This window comes from Stegodyphus dumicola, chromosome 5, assembly GCF_044657685.1.
Source record: "Stegodyphus dumicola isolate Sdum_Otavi_A_Nest chromosome 5, ASM4465768v1".
In the NCBI taxonomy this organism is placed as follows: Eukaryota; Metazoa; Arthropoda; class Arachnida; order Araneae; family Eresidae; genus Stegodyphus; species Stegodyphus dumicola.
The window spans coordinates 163,375,010-163,387,422 of NC_140772.1; the positions used below are offsets into that span (position 1 = coordinate 163,375,010).

At 35.3% G+C, this 12,413-nt stretch overlaps 1 long non-coding RNA gene across 1 annotated transcript in view; it reads left to right on the top strand.

The window, feature by feature from the left end:
* The first annotated feature begins 5,825 nt into the window (after positions 1-5,825).
* LOC146997315 (uncharacterized) overlaps positions 5,826-12,413 on the top strand; it is a 33,355-nt gene continuing 26,767 nt past the window's right edge. Inside the window, exon 1 of the long non-coding RNA XR_015041326.1 lies at positions 5,826-6,183. This is a non-coding gene — a long non-coding RNA (uncharacterized LOC146997315). The remainder of the gene's footprint in view (positions 6,184-12,413) is intronic.

Below are 12,413 nucleotides of genomic sequence, written 5' to 3' on the forward strand. Positions count from 1 at the left end.
GCAGATGATGGTGAAATGTTTCGGTGTTCGTTTGACAACTTTGAATGGACCATCATATGAAGGTGTTAAAGTTGGCTTAATTGCATCGTTGCGCACGAATACGTGCGAAGATGTCTCAAGCGCAGGATGTACAAAATAGCTTGGCTGGTTATGCGAAGATGCTGGGGTTGGCGAGATATTGCTCATGGTCTCACGTAAACGTTGAAGGAATGTTGGAGGGTCGATAACTGGAGTAGATTCTGGGTGAAAGAATTCACCTGGCAGACGGAGGGTTGCACCATATAAAATTTCAGCACAAGTGCTACCAATGTCTTCTTTGAATGCTGTGCGAAGACCAAGCAAGACTAGGGGTAAGGCTTCTGTCCAGTGTGTGCTACTGTGGCACTTCAGACCTTGTTTGAGAGATCGGTGAAAGCGTTCCACCATCCCATTTCCAGATGGATGGTATGGTGTTGTGCGAATATGGTGAATGCCAAGAAGGGAGGTGAGGGATGCGAACAAGTGACATTGAAATTGTCGGCCTTGGTCAGTAGTGATGGTGGTAGGCATGCTAAATCTTGAAAGCCACTGGGAGATGAATGCTCGAGCTACAGTTTCAGCGGATATATTTTCAATAGGAATGGCTTCAGGCCATCTTGTGTACCGATCAATACAAGTGAGGAGGTAAGTGTAACCATTTGAAGGAGGCAATGGGCCAACCAAGTCTAAGTGCACATGATCAAAGCGTCTTGCTGGAAGGTTAAATTGTTGAATGGGGCTGTGAGTGTGACGGGATACTTTACAACGTTGACATCTAATACATGAACGAGTCCATTCTGTGATGTCTTGATTCATTGCTGGCCAGACAAATCTGTCTGCGATCAGCTTTTTGGTGGCACGGATTCCAGGATGTGCCAAATTGTGCAAGGCATTAAACACTTCACGTCTAAAATTGACTGGAATATAGGGACGTATTCTATTGTTCTTTATGTCACAGTAAATTTTAAGCGTTGGATCAATGTGCAGCGGTTGTAACTGAAGGGAGGTTTGTGGATTTGAGATTAGTTTCTTGAGTTCCTCATCATGCAATTGAGCTTTTGCAATTTCAGAGAAATCTGGGGTAGTGAGGTTGATATGAGTGAGGCCGAGACAAGGCATCAGCGACACAATTATCAGTATACCAGAGACATATCTGATATCTGTACTAAACTGGGCGATGAAATCCAGATGTCGAAGCTGACGAGGAGAACATGAGTCAGAGTTTTTTCTAAAAGCGAAGGTTAATGGTCGATGATCGGTGAAAATGATGAAGTCGTGTCCTTCCAAGTTGTGCCGGAAGTATTTAACAGCACAGTACACAGCAAGTAGCTCTCTGTCATATGTGCTGTATTTCCTTTCTGCAGTAGTGAGTTTTCTGGAAAAGAATGCCATTGGGGAAAGTCCTTTAGTGGTATGGGCTTGAAGCACTGCTCCTATGGCCGTGTCAGATGCATCTACCATTATAGAGAGCTGATCACTAGGTGAGTGATAAGAAAGTGTGGCTGCATTTGCCAGATCGTGTTTGCATTGCACGAATGCTGCAGATGCAGATTCAGTCCAAGGGACAGCTCGTTGATCGTTTTTTTACTATTCTTCAGAAACTCATGTAGGCAGGCTTGTGTTTTTGCGGCATTTGGCAGAAAGCGTCGGTAGAAATTTAACATTGCTAGAAAACGCTTCAGTTCAGAGATGGTTTTGGGCTGAGGTAGGTCGTTAATTGCTTTGACTCTTTCCGGTAAAGGTTTGACTCCATTCTGGGTAATAAGTCATCCAAGAAAGGAAACTGAGGGTTGACCAAGTACACATTTGGATGGATTTAGTTTTAATCCATGATCTTTAAGGCGAGTGAAAATCTGACGCAGATGTTGAAAATGTTCTTCCGCATCTGTAGATGCAACCAGGATATCATCAAAATATGGAATGCAGAAATCGAGGCCAGACAGTACTTGGTGTATGAAACGCTGAAATGTTTGTTCCATGAAAAAGATGGGTACAATCTTGGATATGTGGGACTGGATATCTGTCAGGGACTGTGATGGCATTAAGTCGACGATAATCTCCACAAGGCCGCCAGTCACCATTAGACTTTTTAACCATGTGAAGTGGACTGGCCCATGGACTTTTAGATGGGCGAATGTGCTAGCATGAATTCAAATTCTTTGCGAGCAGCTTTTAGCATCTCTGGAGAAAGACGACGAGGCTTGGAAAATACAGGTGGGCCATGTGTTTCAATGTGATGATACACTTCTGGCTGATGAGTATGCTGCCCTGATTTGGATGGGTTTAAAATGTCAGGGAATTCTGCTAATAACCGATGAAACCGTGTGCTGCCCGATAAAACACTTATGTTGGTAGGTACGTTTGATACGTGAGAAGCTTGGCCCTGTGATGTCAGCTGAGTTGTAGCATCAATTAAGCAATTATTCTTGACATCCACTAGAAGGTGGAAATGTGTCAAGAAGTCGACACCAATAATTGCTTGAGTTACATCCGCAATAATAAAAGGCCAGTTGAAAGTCCGGCGCAAGTTTAAATCAAGTGTCAATAGTTTGGTGCCGTAGGTTGCAATTTGGGTATCATTGGCTGCATACAGTACAAGTTTATTAAGTTGGTGAGCATTTGTTTTAGTTCTCGGGAGCACTGATATGTCAGCTCCAGTATCTACTAGAAAACATAACTGAGTTGAACGATCAGCCAGTACTATTCTGTCGATGTGGCGGACATTCTGTTGGCCAGCAGAAGACCGCCCATTTAGTTTCCCGCTTGTTCAAAAGTGCATGGAGGGGCACACTTGCGAGCTTGCGCGCCAAAATTCATATGATAAAAACATATGCCACTTGTGGGATCTTTGTACTGCGTTCGAGTATTATGACGAGATTGACTCCTGCTTCGGGCACGAAATTTATTACGTGGGCCCTGATTTGATCGATTGTATCTCCGTGAAGCATGAAGACTTGTAGAGAGTTCAGATACTTTTTTGGTCAATTTAGCCACTTGTTGTTCGAGGGATGAACTGGAAGGTGCAGCATTAGCAGCACTGACATAAGCTGGAGTAACAAGTTCATTAATTTTGTCAGCCATTGCTGCTAAACGGGTTAGATCTTCATTGGAAGCAGCAAGAATTATTTGTATGTTATTAGGGAGACGCGAAAGCCATAGTGACTTCAACAAGTCGTCACTAAAATGGCTTCCTGCCAGATCACGCATTCGTGACAGCAAGTATGAAGGTCGCTGATCTCCAAGTTCAAGTCCTTGTAGTAAAGTACGTATTTTTGAAGATTCACTTTCTGAATAGATTTCAATGAGCCGCTGTTTCAGTTTGGAGTATTTATCACAATCAGGTGGTTTGAGAATTAAGTCATGCGCTGAATTCAGAATATCAGACTCAATTGCTGCAACTACATGGTTGAATTTTGTAGAATCCTCACTAATGCGAGCGATAGAAAATTGTGCTTCGATCTGAGCGAACCACAATGAAGGATTATTTTTCCAGAAAGGCGGTGGCTTCACCGCAACGCGTGTGACTTGTGGCTCTGGTGGAATATCGTCGGGCATACTGATAGATAATTTTCACTTTAAATAATAAAGACTTAACAGCACAAATATTGTAGCATGAGGATACACTATTGATATTTTACCATGATAACAATAAATATTTTAACCATGCAGAAAAAATTTACGTAACGATACACACACAAATAATACAGGGTCAGCAATTACACACACAAATAATATTTTACCGAAATGCATTTGAAAAGAAACCCCTATTTGAGGAAAAATGATGCGTTAATTTTGTATTGCGCACGCACAAAATCACCACTTCACACTGCTAAGGCACTTTCGAAGGAAAAAGGAAATCACTCCTGTAGCACATGGGAAAACAATTCACTACTTTCGAACACTGAGAAAAGAATTTTGCCGTAGCACGTTGCACACAAGTTACTGATGTGGCACATTTAGCGAAAATCACTGTTGTAGCACATTTGTCGTTGAATGATCGAAGAATTATTGCACGACTGGCGAAGTCAGCGGAACGGAACAGATCACATTGATGATTTGCTGAAGCTCCCTGCGATGATATGCACGACTTTGAAAAAAAAAAAAAAAAAAAACACAAGCAATATATATCAATACTTCTAGAAATAATTGAAGGGGTACGTTGTAGCATAAGTTTAATGTCCATATTCGTTGTTATTTCTAGTCAGTTCCTCAGAATGCCCTGGATGCACGTGGCCTAGGGTCGTTGAAAATCCATTGTCAGTAGCGTGCTCAGTCAAAAGGTCACCACTTTTGGTGGTCGTGTGTGCTTAATGCATGATATAATTAAAGAAAATAAGAGTAGACAATCTCCTGTAACAAAAAAATATATTAAATACTAAATTACAATTTAAATTACATTGCAAAGATCAACACAGAGCTCGGAACACAGTTCGTGCTAGCGTCGCGTACACTTGTCCGACGAGAAGTCTGAGTGAGTAAAGATGTCGCTTTGCTGCTCCGATTAAGAACTGGATTTTACACGTGGCGCCATCTCATGAATAGAAGTTGAAGTATCTGTCGGAACGCCACATATCTTCGTAATGCTCTGTTTTATAAAAGCTTAACTACTTCTAAAAGCTAACTACTAACTAAAAGCTTAGCTACTTACTATTCATTTGTTATACATTAAAATATTTTCTGATTTATTTACTAAATGCATAATCAATCATCAGGATTATTAAATGTATTAAGAATTTCATACCTGTTTGTGCAGTGTGAATGCATGTTTGTGTAATGAACTTTGATTTTCATGAACGAAAAAGAAATACAGGCTAATCTTTGGAATATGGTAACAGGTAGATTGGCGACATTTTGGTAAGGCGATAAAGGTTACTAGCTAGGACTTTAGCAGTGTACATGGATAAAGTCAAGAGTGTGCGCAATGCCATTTTTGTGCAATTCTGGGATGTTTTTTTAAGTGAAAATAGGTCGACGTGTACATGGATACCGCGTACGCGCAATTCTTAAAAATGCGTGAAGCAGTGGGCGATTCTGCACTTTTTCCCAATTTCACACCTAATCTTCGTCACTTTTTTTCCAAAAAAAGTTTTAGCACAAGTGTAATTCGGCTAGCAGATTGTTGGAAAAAAAAATGTTGAGTTAAAAAAAAAATGCCTTTACTTCGTGAAAACAAAATGACGTCCAAACAAAAACTAGCAGGTTGCTGTAGCAGGGTTGGTCGCCAAAAAATCGCCAAGTTACCATAATCCAAAGATTAACCGAAATACAATCTCCGAATAAATACTTTTTTGTTTTCCAGTTCCTGTGTTTAGCTGTAAAAGTAAATTCACTTCAAGTATGTGTCTGTGTAATTTTGACGATGTAAATGCTGAAATGTATGTATAGTAAAAACTCAACAAAAAATTATCCAGAAATCTCTTGAAATTTTGGATAGCTGAGCATATAAAAAATGAAATATTGTACTAAGTGAATGGAAGAATAAACTAGTCTAAAATCATAAAAACAGTTCATCTTATTTGTATCAACTTGATTATCAAAAGCCAATATTTAATATTATGCACGATTTTGAAAAAAATGTTTGCTGCTGATCTTTGGAATATGATAACGGGTGATTTTTACAATGGTTGTTATGTGGATTAAGATTGCAAGTTGAGACTTTAAATATGAACAATAGTAATCTGAAAATTTGAAATAGTAATTTTGATTGATCTTTACAATATGGTAACTGGTAGTTTGGCGACATTTTGGAGGCGATAAAGGTTACTACCTGGGACTTTACTAATAATGTGAGCAGTACTCAGTTCCGATTACGCATTATTTTGCGTGCGGGAAATGAGAGATCATGGGATATGTCATGTGATATTAATGGACGAATTATGGTTCTTTACTCGGAAGAGGGGGGAAATCGGGAAAAAAATCTGGAAATTTTGTATTTAGCTTTATTCTGTGTTGTGTGAAACAATGTTGGTTAATTTTTGGATCCCATGGCCCTAACTAAAGTGAATTCGAAATGGGTATTTAGGTATTGTGATAAAGAGAAGTTTGCTTTTTATTTAGCAGAGGAAGTATGGAGGAAAAATTCGCAGAAAAAAATCTTTCAATAATTTTATTGAATGAATTAGAAAAGTGTATCCGCCACGTAATGAAGATTCTGAAGAAGATTAGGTAAGTTAGTATTTTTAATTATTTGAGGATATTATTTTTATGCATTGTTCTAAATGTAAGGTGGAAAGGAATTTGGTATTATTGGGAAAATTGTTATTAGCAATGATTTAGTTTAAAGTAATTAGGATTGTAAGGTAATTTTTATTAATTTAATGTATGTGCTCATTTATATTTTAAGTAGTGTTTTTGAATTTAATTATATTTTAATGAAATGATAGTTATTTTGTGAATTTTATGTTTGTAGGAATTTGGTATACGTTTTAGTTGAAGTAAACGTGCATGGAAATAATTTAAATATCTGACACTAAGTATTTGTAATGGTTGGCGGTATGAATTCGTTAGTGACGTTTATAATATAATAGATGATTTAAGAGGTAAAAGTTTTTGGATATTTTATTTATTTTATATCTGGAAATGTTCACATTTGGAAAGGGTAAATACTTTTTCGCGATCAGGTAATTTCATATATGTTCTTTTTACAAGGTTTAAAGATTGAGAAAATTGTCATGTATTTTCGTGAAATTTTTCTAATTTATGAGAAAAAAGCAGTGTACATGGATATAGTGAAGAGTGTGGCGCAATGCCATTTTTGTGCAATTCTGGGATGTTTTTTTAAGTAAAAATAAGTCGGCGTGTACATGGTTTATGTGTATGTGTTATTTGGAAAAACGCGTAAGGAGTATGGTATTGTGCACTTTTTCCCAATTTTGCAGTGAATATTTGTCATGATTAAGCAGTTTTGTTTGATAAAATTTCTAGCATAAGTGTAATTCGGCTAGTAGATTGTTGGAAGAAGTGTTCAGTAGATAAAAAGAAAAGAAACGTCTTTACTTCGTGAAGACAAAATGGCGGCGGGGAAAAAAAAATAGAGGGTTGCTGTAGGAGAGTTGGTTGCCAAATTTTCGCCAAGTTACCGTAATGTAAAGATCAACCGTAATTTTATATCCAACAATCTCTGCCAAATAACTTCCATGTTTTAAGTAATTAAAAAATATATTTTTAACCACTTATTATTAATTTTTTAAAGTACATTCTATAATTTAAATTTTATTTACTTTCATCTATTTTTTAATGTTTGCCATTATAAATTTCATACTATGTACTTTTTTAAGATTTCATAGTTATTTTATGTAAGAAAGGGATTTATGTGCAACAGATATACAATGAAAATCATTTAACACAAAACTGAGGGGACTGAAATATTTTTTCGTGTTAAAAATATTGAAAAGAAAAGAATATATATATATATATATATATATTTAACAAAATTAAGCTTATTAGAGTACATTTTATATACATAGATATGTATATATGCATGTATTTAATAAAAACCAATGAAACAAAAACTTCCACAAGAGCTTAATGGAATTCAATACAAAATTTTCAAGTTTTTGAAAAACAAAACATTTTTTGAGTTTTGGGAAAATAATCTGATATTTTTCTTTGCATTGTCTTTTTTAGCATTTTCGCCTAGCACGGGTTTCTATATCGGGCTCAAGAGGGAAATTTTGTAGCCTCTTTTCACGTCATTTCCCTCTTGGTGTCAAAAAAATCCTTCCGAGGATTTGGCGATTTTGGCCGGTTCAAGATGGCGGAAAAAATTGCGCCAAGTGCCGGTTATCTGAGTCATTCCAACTACTGCAACAAATTCTTCCGATAGTACAGTAGGACAGTTCATTAATACCGAAACTTTTTCAAACATTTCATTAAGTGTCAGCTCAGTTTCAATATCCTACTTCTCCATTTCTTTCGGCGCCGAAGAATCTCATACTTTTGAGAATAGTGTGTAATGAAAATAATTTTCATTCATCCTTGAAGTCGCTGAATTCTATGCAGTGCAACATATGAGCCAAACTCACTAATTTTTACTGACACTGCCATGTACTCATCACTGAATTCCAAAGCTAACTGATGAGAGATGAAATGTTTGTGTGGCGTTTGTAGACGTGGAAGGCGAAAGTACCGTAGATAAACAAAACTGGCTCGTGTCACAGGCTATTCCGAGGGTATTTCAAAGCCAAATTAACCTCTTTTCTACGAAACATGTGAAACCACCTCTCTTTCATTTCACACCCCGTTTAAATCTCGCCAGCGATACCAGTGTTTTCTGTATTTTGTTCATTTCCAGGAAGGATATCTTTTCGTGTTAAGCGATTTTTGTTTCGTGTTAAGAGAAACAAAATGCATGAAAATACATAGTAGTTTGTCGGGACCGTTGCATTATTTCGTGTTCACCGATATTTCGCGTTAAACGTATTCCACTGGATACAGATGTGTTTGGACTATGTATATACAAATAATGTTTTAAAAGGAAAATTTATAATCCTTCCAAAAATTTTTGTGCATTATGCTGCTAAAAATTTATCAGTAAATATATAAAGAAAGAAATTTAGAACCAATTTTTCAGAAAGAATAAAAATTGAAATTAAAATTAACTTGATAAAATCCTGTTTAGACTAGTAAAATCTTTTTAAATGGAAGATATTTTTAACTTTTGATTTTACTTCCCTCCCTCCCCCCCCATTTTCCTTTGCTACTGCTGTTTGATAAGAGGTTCTAGTAAAGTTTTGTGTTAAAATTATTTTGAACTTTCAAAGATTTTCCACTGCAGGATTTTAATTTTTTCTACATTTTAATTTTTTCTACTATGTTTTTTTTTTTTTTTTTTTTTTTTTTTTTTGTGAACTATTAAGATAAAAAAAATATATTGAAATGGTTCATCAGCTGATTCTGGATACAGAGAAGCAAGGATTTTGTTTTAGAAGGGAAAATGTAATTAAATTCGACATACCTCCTCTTGATGATATATTATGTTAAAGTTGGTTGGATTCCTCACCTTTCTTGTTCTTTTTATACTACTTTTTTGGTTTTTCTTGTGATGGTTTATTTTAACATGTTGACTGCCGTGGGGGTCACCGGTGACCTGCACTCGACTTGGCTACAGCGCCGTGGGTGCCACTGGCAACGCGACCAATAGTAAAACACATAACTAGAATAAATATTGATACTGATAAATTTTTAAATAGTACCATTGTTACTATAATGGTTTGAAGAATAATAAATCGTAAAAATTTAAATTATAAATCACAAGAATGGTGTACAGATGTTTGGAGGTCGCTGGTGACCCCTAGCATGAAGCACAATTATATAACATTATTTTCTGTAGATAATATTTCGACATAATATATATCGCATAATAAAAATTTCAAGTTACCGTCATAGGCAAATCACGTAAAATGCGCGCGGCAGTCAACGTGTTAATTTTTACATTTTAAAGTATTCTTGTTCTACATTTATGATTTTATGAAGATCATTTGAGCTTCAATTTTTAAGTCTGTGAAAAGTTGGTTCCAAATTTCTTTATATACTATATATAAGAACTCCTACACTCCTAGAAAAAACTAATTTATAAATTTATTTATCCCACATTTTCATTTTGAAACATTTTAGTACATGCTTTTCCTCAATATTTTAAAAGTTGATTTTTTTGTTGAACTGAAATATGTAATATGGAAAAATTCTATTAAAAAACATAACTCAGAATCAAAATAGGAGATAAATAGAGATAATAATAATGTGGGGTATTTGATGCTCTTCCCCTAATAGTCATTTGAAACATTTTAGCGTGTTTTTCCATTTAGCTGAAACAGTAAAAATATAGAAAAATTCCCATAGAAACATAATTCGGTTGAGAAACAAAACAGGCAAAAATTTGGGTTGGCGTCAGGAAACTGATTGGTCTAAAACAGAGCTTCTTAAACGTTTTTTCAGTCGTGAGCCTTTTTTATGATAGATTTTTTTCACGACCCCAAAATATTTATGAAAATTTTGTGGGACCCTATAAGCATTGCGAAAATCTGACACACATGTGAGTGAAACTGTCAATTTTTTCACTTGTATTGTAAGATAGTATTGCAGTTTTAGGTCATATTTTTAATTTCTCATTTTAAGACATAGAACAATGTGAAAATTTTAATTAATTAACAGACGAAATGACAGCGTCACCTGCAAAGCAAGTAAAGTGAACAATTATATTACAAACAGAATGCGTTGAAACATTTTTGTTTTTCTCTTTGTCTGTATGGTCTTATCTTTATCTATTTTCAGATACATTGTGTAAAAATATTGGGTAATTGTAAAATTATTATATTAAGTTTAAGAAATAACGAAAATACTGAAATTTTTTGCGACCCCCTGCTGTAGATGGAGGTTGCGATCTACAGTTTAAGAAAGTCTGGCCTAAAATAACGTTACAATATTTGATTTTGTTGGAACATTGGATAACTGAGGCCACACCTAGTGCAGTTATGGCAAGTGTGCAAATTTTGGAATTTACAGAAATATTAAGTAGCAAAATTTTTGGAATTTAGGAGTGGAAAAGTTTTTAGAATTTAGGACCCACAGAGATTGCATAGCACAACAAAATGTATCTGCTGAAGCTAGGACTCCAGTGCATGGTAATATTCTTATAAAAAGTGTATGCCTGAATGCAAAGATGCATTTTGAGTCATTATCACTAGGTCAGCAGCCTACACAGCATTGTGTGATACATCCTTCATGTAAATAAGAAATAAAATTGACAGCACTTTAGTTAAATAACCTAACTCATTTCTTGTAAGTATTATGCAAGAGTATTGTAATTGTTGAGTAAGAATACAACACTTGCTTTCTGTTCATCTGAAATGGGATAGATATTCTAGCAGTTATTCCAGCAGAAATTTGCAAGAACGGATCATTTTTTATTTAGTTAGATAATCAAAATACACAAGCTATGAACATAACATATTAAACCGTAATTCACTTTTCACATTAGACAGCCAATGTTTATCAATTTTCACATAAGTCAAACTTTCCCGTAAATTTGAAAATACTCTACTGTATGCTGTTCTGTTCAAGACAAGCCTGAAATCATTTTTTTTTTTTTTTCAAAATGCAATTGATAACTTTTTTTTTTTTTACAAAATTTTAACCTGGGAGTTATGAACAAATTTGTGGGGGGTCACCAAATTCAAAGAAATTTATTTGACAATAAAAGATATACGGAATTTGAAGAGAATTTTGGATTTTTTTAACATTTGCCAGGAATTTTAAATTAAACATTTCCATATTTTAATTCTGATTTTATTGCTTTTCACTTGATTTATGTGTTATGTTTGATGATTTCCAAACAGCTCGAATCAAATTTCAAAGCAACTGCATACGCGCAGCTAAGATTTAGTTTTTTCGGCTATCTTAGTAATGTCTTGCATGCAATTTGTAATTGTAATACACATCATTTATAAACTATGTTTCTTATTTCTAATCAAATTTGCTGTCAAGTAAGTGCAAAACATTTCCTAAGCATTGGAAAATTCAGTAGTGTCTCAAGGATAATAAAAACAATTTTGTTTTCGTTGCAATTTTGTTCATGCTGGTTAAATGGCCCAAAATCTCTTGTAAGAGAAATGGGATGGATGCACCAACATCAAATAAACTTAGAGAAAAACTATTACGAAAATGCAAACAAAAATGTAACCATTGGCTCTCTTTCTACTTCTAAAAAAAAAAAAAAAAGAATTGAGTAAATATCAAGAAGAGTTTATTTTATACTGTTTTACATGTTGCATTATCAATGGAAAAAGAATATCCATTGCGTGTTAAATGCAGTGAAAACTTGGCACATGGAAAGCATGAAACCTGCGAAATTAAAAATACATTTAGAAACGGTACTTTTCCCGTTTTGCCGCCGCAAACAGTAAAGTCGCCAACAACGGTACTACTGATGCCAAACGAAATATCTTCGCTGCCAACGTTTTACGCCTCATTTTCGAAAAGTCGCAGCCATTTCTTATGAGATTGTTTCTTTCAATACTGGCATACAACTACATAGAATTTTTACAAGATAATTAAAATTTATGCCCCAAGACCATTCGTGGTAATTAAGACAATTACACTGGTGTGCAAAAATTAAGGACGAAGTCGAAAAATTAGCATATCAGCTGAACGAAGAGGCAGAACGGACAGAAAGACCAATCAGAAGATTAAGTAAGGTGATGTAAGGTAGCACATGCGCAGATATGCAGGTAGACATAATGGGGGAGTGTCCGAGTAGTATAAAGCATGTTGTCGGTGTAAGATCAGTATTTCTGGCAAAGAGATTGCACGCCGTATAGCAGTTAAAATCACACCGAGTTGCTGCCTCAGCAAGAAATGGCGAATAATCAATCTGTTAGACAACATGTGGATGCTTT